Source organism: Ochotona curzoniae, unplaced genomic scaffold, assembly GCF_017591425.1.
Source record: "Ochotona curzoniae isolate NIBS_2020 unplaced genomic scaffold, NIBS_Ocur_1.0 contig_4105, whole genome shotgun sequence".
Classification (NCBI taxonomy): Eukaryota; Metazoa; Chordata; class Mammalia; order Lagomorpha; family Ochotonidae; genus Ochotona; species Ochotona curzoniae.
This window is the reverse complement of record NW_024466129.1, coordinates 6168010-6174608: the sequence shown is the minus strand read 5'-3', so window position 1 is coordinate 6174608 and position 6599 is coordinate 6168010. Positions and strand designations below refer to the sequence as shown.

The 6599-nt window shown below is 46.5% G+C and overlaps 1 pseudogene; it reads left to right on the top strand.

Annotated features, from left to right (window-relative positions):
- Positions 1-5236: 5236 nt before the first annotated feature.
- LOC121159235 lies at positions 5237-6322 on the top strand (annotated as a pseudogene).
- The last annotated feature ends 277 nt before the right edge of the window (positions 6323-6599 follow it).

Here is a 6599-nt window from a genome sequence, read left to right as displayed (position 1 = left end):
ACATTGTTCTGAATGGATTAGATTCTTCCACAGTGTCAGCAAAAAGGAAGGTGAGGCTGATGAGGTGGTTGTAGAGTTTATGCACGGACCCCAGCAAATGTGGACCAGGTCTGGGAGTGGGTCAGGTTGAGCTAAGCTGCAGGACCCATGGGTGTGCACAAGAGCCAGATGGGATGTGGAATGGACTGGGTTAGACTACAACATGTGCCATCACACACAAAAACTGGGGCTGGGAGTGCGCCTGGTGGGGATTAGTGGGGGCCTATCCAGGCATAGTTTTTTTTTTTTTAACCTTTCCATTCTTCATGAAGGTTTTTTAACATCTCTTATGTTTTCAAAAAAAATCTTTTTTACACCAAGAACAAAATTCCATTTCAGTTTCAGCGTTGTTAAACAACTGGTTAAGCCATTGTGGGAAATCTCATTCTTGTGAGATGTTTGAGTAGATGTCAATTTTCACCAGTTTATATGATGCCACTGGGCAGGAGAGACCCCTGATGATGGACTTTAAAATATTTTATTTATTTATTTCAAAGGCAGAATTGCACACACACAGAGACACACAGAGAAACTTTCCATCTGCTGGTTCATTCTCCAAATGGCTGCAACAGCCAGAGCTGGGCTGGTCCAAAGCCAGGAGCCAGGAATCTCCTCTGGATCTCCTGTGTAGGTGTAGGGTCACAAGCAAGTGGCCATTCTTCACTGTTTTTTTTTCAGGTGCATCAGCATGGAGTTGGATGGGAAGTAGAGTATCTTGGACAAGAACTAGTGCCCATGTGGAATGCCGACACTATTGGTAGTGACTTATGTGCTATGCTACAGCAGTGGGTCCTCATGTGATTTTTTTTTTACAACATCCATTGGGAATAAGGTCTTGGTGCAAAATGTCTAAATGCTTGTGTTTTGTTGAAATTTCAAAATGTAAGGATTCTCCTTTCTCTGGAGTCTGCTCTCCTTTTTTTTCTTCCACCAAAGAGGTCTGTTGATTCTTAATACATTTAACCTTTTTTTCTCCCTTCCTTCCTCGCTTTCTTTCTTTCTTTCTCTCTCTCTCTTTCTTTCTGTCTTTCTTCCAAGTTTTAAGGTCCCAAATCACAGTAAGTGCCACAAAATCACTGAGCCTCAAAAGCAGCACCCCAAATGAAACAAGGCAGACTCACAAAGCTCTCCACTGCACAGTTTTGTGTACATGATCCTCTGGGAATGGTGAAGCCCTGGAAACAGAAAGCGGGTGGTGCTGGGGCACAGGTGGGGGAGGGGCTGGTGGCAAGGCTCAGGGAAGTTCCGAGGGAAATGGGATTGTTCCAGGTCTTTGTTGTTTAAGTAGTTACAGAACTTGAAATTTCCAAACCTGTACTCAAATAGTTTCATAAATTCTGTTTTGCATTATACAATCGCAGATTTAACTTCTAATGGGAAAATATTTTCCCCAACACACTCATGCACCTGCAGACACCACACTGTAATTACAAAAGCATTTTCTACCAAGAAATCATCCATCACGTTAAGGATACTGCCCTTGGACTGCTGCATCCACATCCTGTTGTATGCGTCTATGTCTACCTTGTTTATAAGACTTCAGGAATTCATCCTAAAATTTTATTTTTTTTCTTCCCTGGGGTGGGAAGTAGGACGGTGATTTCCAGATAGTATCCGCAGGATCTGCAAAGTGAAATTTCCTGCACAGGCTGAGCAACCTTTCCCACAGGCTGTTGCAACACGACGCATTGGGCATGTCTCCGACGGCTTGCCCAGGGTTGGGGTAATTAGTGCTTTATCATCCACCAACGCTTGTTGCAGTCCATCCTTCACAAGTGTTGATTTCTTTATAAACCCCCAGTCTGAGTTAGGAACCTTGTACTACCTGAAACCCTAGGCAATGACGATTACATCAATATCACTATCCTATCTGTTAGTGTTTCTCTTGTGTGTTCTGCCAGGTGCTGTACACCTTCTTCCTTGGGAGCTCAGTTCACTCCAGTTCATGCTTATTAATCACCTACACCCACCATGTCCTCTAGCCTGTCAGCAGCATTGCAGACACTCTCTAAAACATATTAGGGGTGGCATTTGGCACACTAGTGAAGACACCACTTGGGGCCCACATTGTGCTACCTACAGTGAGCTCAGCGGTTGCCTGCTGGTGCCTGGGCATGGCCAATTGGAGCGACAGTTCAAACAGTTCCTGCTACCCATATGGACTTGGATGGAGCTCTGGGCTGTAGCCTGAACCAGTTTCTGCTTATGTAGCCATTTGGAGTGTTGATCAGGACACAGAAGATCTCTCTCCTGTCTGCCTATCTCTTTCTCTCACCATCTCTTCCGTCTGCCCCCTTGTCTGTCTCTATCATTCTGCACCCCCAAACAAAAGGATAAAATAATATTTTGCAAATTTTTAAAAGGCAGGCTGGTGCTATGACTCAACTGGCTAACTGCAAGTGCCAGCATCGCATATGCACATTGGTGCATGTTCCAGCCGCACCACTTCCCATCCAGCGCCCTGCTGGCCTGGGAAAGCAGTGGAGGATGATCCAAAGCCTTGGGACCCTGCTTTTGTGTGGGAGACCTGACTCCTGGCTCTGGCTTAGCTCAGCTCCAGCCTTTGTGGCTATTTTGGGGATAAAGCAGCAGATGGAAGGTCTTTCTGTCTCTCCTTGTAATATTACATCTCACAGCACAGAGCCTAGGTTCAAGACCCATCTCTGCTCCTGGTTCCACCTAGGAAGGCAGCAGGCAATGAGTTCTGCTACCCATGTGGGAGACTAAGCTCCCATCTTCAACGTGGCCAAGCTCAGGCAATTACAGGTAGTTTGGGAGAGAATCACTGAATGGGAGAATTCTGTCTGTCCCTATTCATTTCATTCTTTCTGCTTTCCTAGATAAGTGAACACTTTAAATTTAATTTTTATTTTTTTTAAAGATTTATTTTTTATTTTTATTGGAAAGGCGGATATAGAGAGAGGAAAGACAGAGAGGAGAGACAGAGAGGAAGATCTTCCGTCCGATGATTCACTCCCCAAGTGAGCGCAATGGCTGATGCTATGCCGATCCGAAGCCAGGAGCCAGGAGCCTCTTCCAGGTCTCCCACGCGGGTGCAGGGTCCCAAAGCCTTGGGCCGTCCTCGACTGCTTTCCCGGGCCACAGGCAGGGAGCTGGACGGGAAGCAGGGCTGCCGGGATTAAAATGGTGCCCATATGGGATCCCGACGCGTGCAAGGCGAGGACATTGCGCGGGGCCCAGTTTTTAAAATTTAATTTAAAAATACTGGATGTCTCCTAAAAGACCATTGTTGTGGACTAAAATCTTGCCTTTGGCCCCAACCAACCGGAGTAAAAGTCAAGATGGAGTCACCCAGGCCAAAGTTCTGCCACCAGGTCAAGCTCAGGAGACAATGATGACAGCCAGATTGCAAAACAGACCCGACTCAATGAACATGGCATGAAGCAGCACCCTCTGCCTTAGTCCCTACGCATGAGCAATGCGGGGCCCTGAAGTAACCCATTGTGAAGCCAGCAGGCATTTTTCTATTGTTCTATTTCCCTGTCCTGTCTTACAAGCAGATGCAAGTTTGAAGTGACCGATCTGCCTGCTTCTGCTTCTGTCTGCTCTTCCAGGTGAAGATGGCTCCGCCCAACAGAGCCCTTACTTACCTGTTTTTCTTTCTTTTTTTTTTTTTTTTTAAGATTCATTTATTTTTATTACAAAGTCAGATATACAGAGAGGAGGAGAGACAGAGAGGAAGATCTTCTGTCTGATGATTCAGGAGGCCTCGCATTGGGCACCTTCAGCCCTTGGTCTGTGGAGGAAGGAAAGAGGAGGCCCTGGGTGTTGAAGACCCCCAGGCGGCATGTCACGGTTGATGACTGATTGCTCAGTGTGTGACAGCCCAGCTTCTTTGCCTTGAGAAGGTACAAGGCTTAACTCCTGCCCCAGAGCTCCGCTGTGGGATCCAGCTGAGTCGCACTCCATCCTTCTGCTTTTTCCTTTGTCCCCCTCACTCACTAATCACTCCCTTGCTCCAGAATCCTCACCCCAGGTCTGCTTGCAGAGAGCCTGACTTCACACAGCATCCAAGTTTCCTTCATCAAATTTCCAATCAAGAGTCCTTGCTCTAAGGGAAGGAAGTTGGAGTCTGAGTACGGATGTGTAGTGCAGCTAAAGTGAAGTACAGAGAAAGGCTACATGGAGCTAGGCTTGCTTCAAGCTGTGATCACACAGCATGGGGTCTTCAAGGCCGGAAAAATCCTACTTCTCTTGACGCCAAATGTTAAGGAGCAAGATAGAAAAAGCCTTGTGACCAAGACTCAGTAAGACTTCTAAGTAAATAAAACGGCACAGGCCTGTAGCAATTAGATTGCACATATTCCCCTTTCCTGCCAAGCTGCATGTACCTACTATCTAGGTGAAAGAGTGAGTTATGGGTGGAAAGAGGCAAAGAGCCTTGAGAACTAAGAGATAGTTTCCAAATTCAACAAGTAGGAATACGAGGGCTGGCATATGGCGCAGCAGGTAAAGCCACTGCTTGCAACAGTGCCGTCATCCCAAATTGAAATGCCCGTTTGGACTCCTGGCTACTTCACTTAAATAATTCGTTTTTGCATGTTTGAAAGGCAAAGTTGCAGAGAGAGGGAGGGAGAAGGAAGAGGGAGAGAGAGAGAGATTCTATCCACTGGTTCACTCCCCAAATGGTCACAGCGGGAGCTGTGCAAGCCCAAAGCCAGGAGCTACAGCTTCAGATTCTCCCATGTGCGTCGAGGGGCCCAAGTACTTAGGCCGTCTTTGGCTGCTTTCCCAGGCACATTAGCAAGGAGAAGATCAGAACTGGAATAGCTGGGTCTCAAATTGGCATCCGTATTTGGATGCTGGTTTTTACAGGTGATAGCTTAATTTGTTGAGCCCCAACATCGATGTATACTTCAGTTCTGATTCAGCTTCCTGCCATTGCATTTGAGAGGCAGCAGATAGTGGCCCAAGGTGCTTGAACCCCCGCTTCCCATATGGGAGACTCAGATGAAGTTCCAGGCTCCTGGCTCTGGTCTGGCTAAGACTGGGCTGTTGGTCGCACTTTAAGAAGCAGATGGAAAATTAATCTCTCTCTCTGTCTCTCTCTCCCCTGTCACTGTTGCTATACCTTTCAAATACATGTATTTTTTTTTTTAATAAAGAAGGAATACAGGACACTCTATACCTTTGACATAGACCTTGCCAGACCTTGGTCTCTCTCCCTTACGTTATAATGAGCTCACTAATTAGCAAGGCTGACACTGGCCCAGCTCCACCAGCGCTGTGGGATTCGGCTGCCGATAGGCAAATGAGCCAGAGTGAACAGCATTCACAAACTGCGAGGCACACAGAGTTAATCAACACTGATTCAGAGGACCATTCTGGTGACATTACCAAGGTGAAACAGTTTGCCAGCCTGTGAACGGGTGGCACCTACTCACGTTGACGAGGGAAGGAGAGTCAGTATGGACTCAAATAAGAATCCAATCCACATTCCATTGCATTCCAAGATTGATCCAACGGTCACCAGGATGAAGGTGGAGGACAAATCTGCTGTTACAGTGATGTTGGTGGCTGTAAGGAACAGATGGAAAAGTTACAGGAAGTAGTTGAAATCCCACTATTTCATCCAGAAAGGCTCGTCAACCCTGGCATTGAGCCTCCTGTGACATGCTACTCTGTGGTCCACTGGAGAGAGGTAAGATGCTCTGTTCCCCAGGGAAGTGGCTCATCACACTGGTGCTTGCTTCTTCTGAGTTAAACACAACATTGGAGAGGGGCTTTAAAAAGGGCGCGTGAGCACTTTAAAAAGATCAGAACACAAGAAAGCCTGCCTCTTCTTCTTTGACGGGATTGATGCCGTTGGAGGGGTTTGGTTGGATGATGGCGCTGGAGGTGACAAGGAAATGCAGAGAACAGTGCTGAGACTGATCAGTCGGCTGGGTGGCTTGGATCCTCCAGACAATGTTGAAGTGCTGATGGCCGCTGACAGACCGGATGCTCTGGACCCAGCACTGACGAGTCCGGCAAGACTGGATGGCAAGAGTGAATTTAGCTTAGCAGATCTAGTATGTCAGGCTAGCATTTTTGGTTCAGGCTGGTTCAATGAGTGTTGACAGAGATGCTGGATTTGAATTGCTGCCCTGACTCTGTCCAGACAGCACTGGGGTGGAGATGAGAAGTGCCTGCGCAGAAACTGCTGTGTTTGCCATCAGAGTGCAGTAAAATTTGCTCCCTGGAAGGATTTCTTGGAAGCTGTGAGGCCATTAAATCTTCTGCTAAATTCAGTGCTACTCCCTGGTACATGATACATGAGTGAGCTGCAAAGACTTGCAAGTGAAAACACTTTGAATTGAGATTCTAACCTTATGTTGACTTACATAAAAAATGTAACCAAGAAAAGCTGTCACCAAAAAAAATGGCTTCAAATTTGTAGAAAAGAATCATAATAAGCAAAATTCCACTCGTAATTTCAAATCTACTGAATAAGAAACTAAGGTGGGAGGTGGGGATCTAACAAACTCATTGAGTGATCTTGGTCCTCATGAAATCTGAATATCACTTATTCTGAGTCCAGGCTACTCCTCCTCTGACTC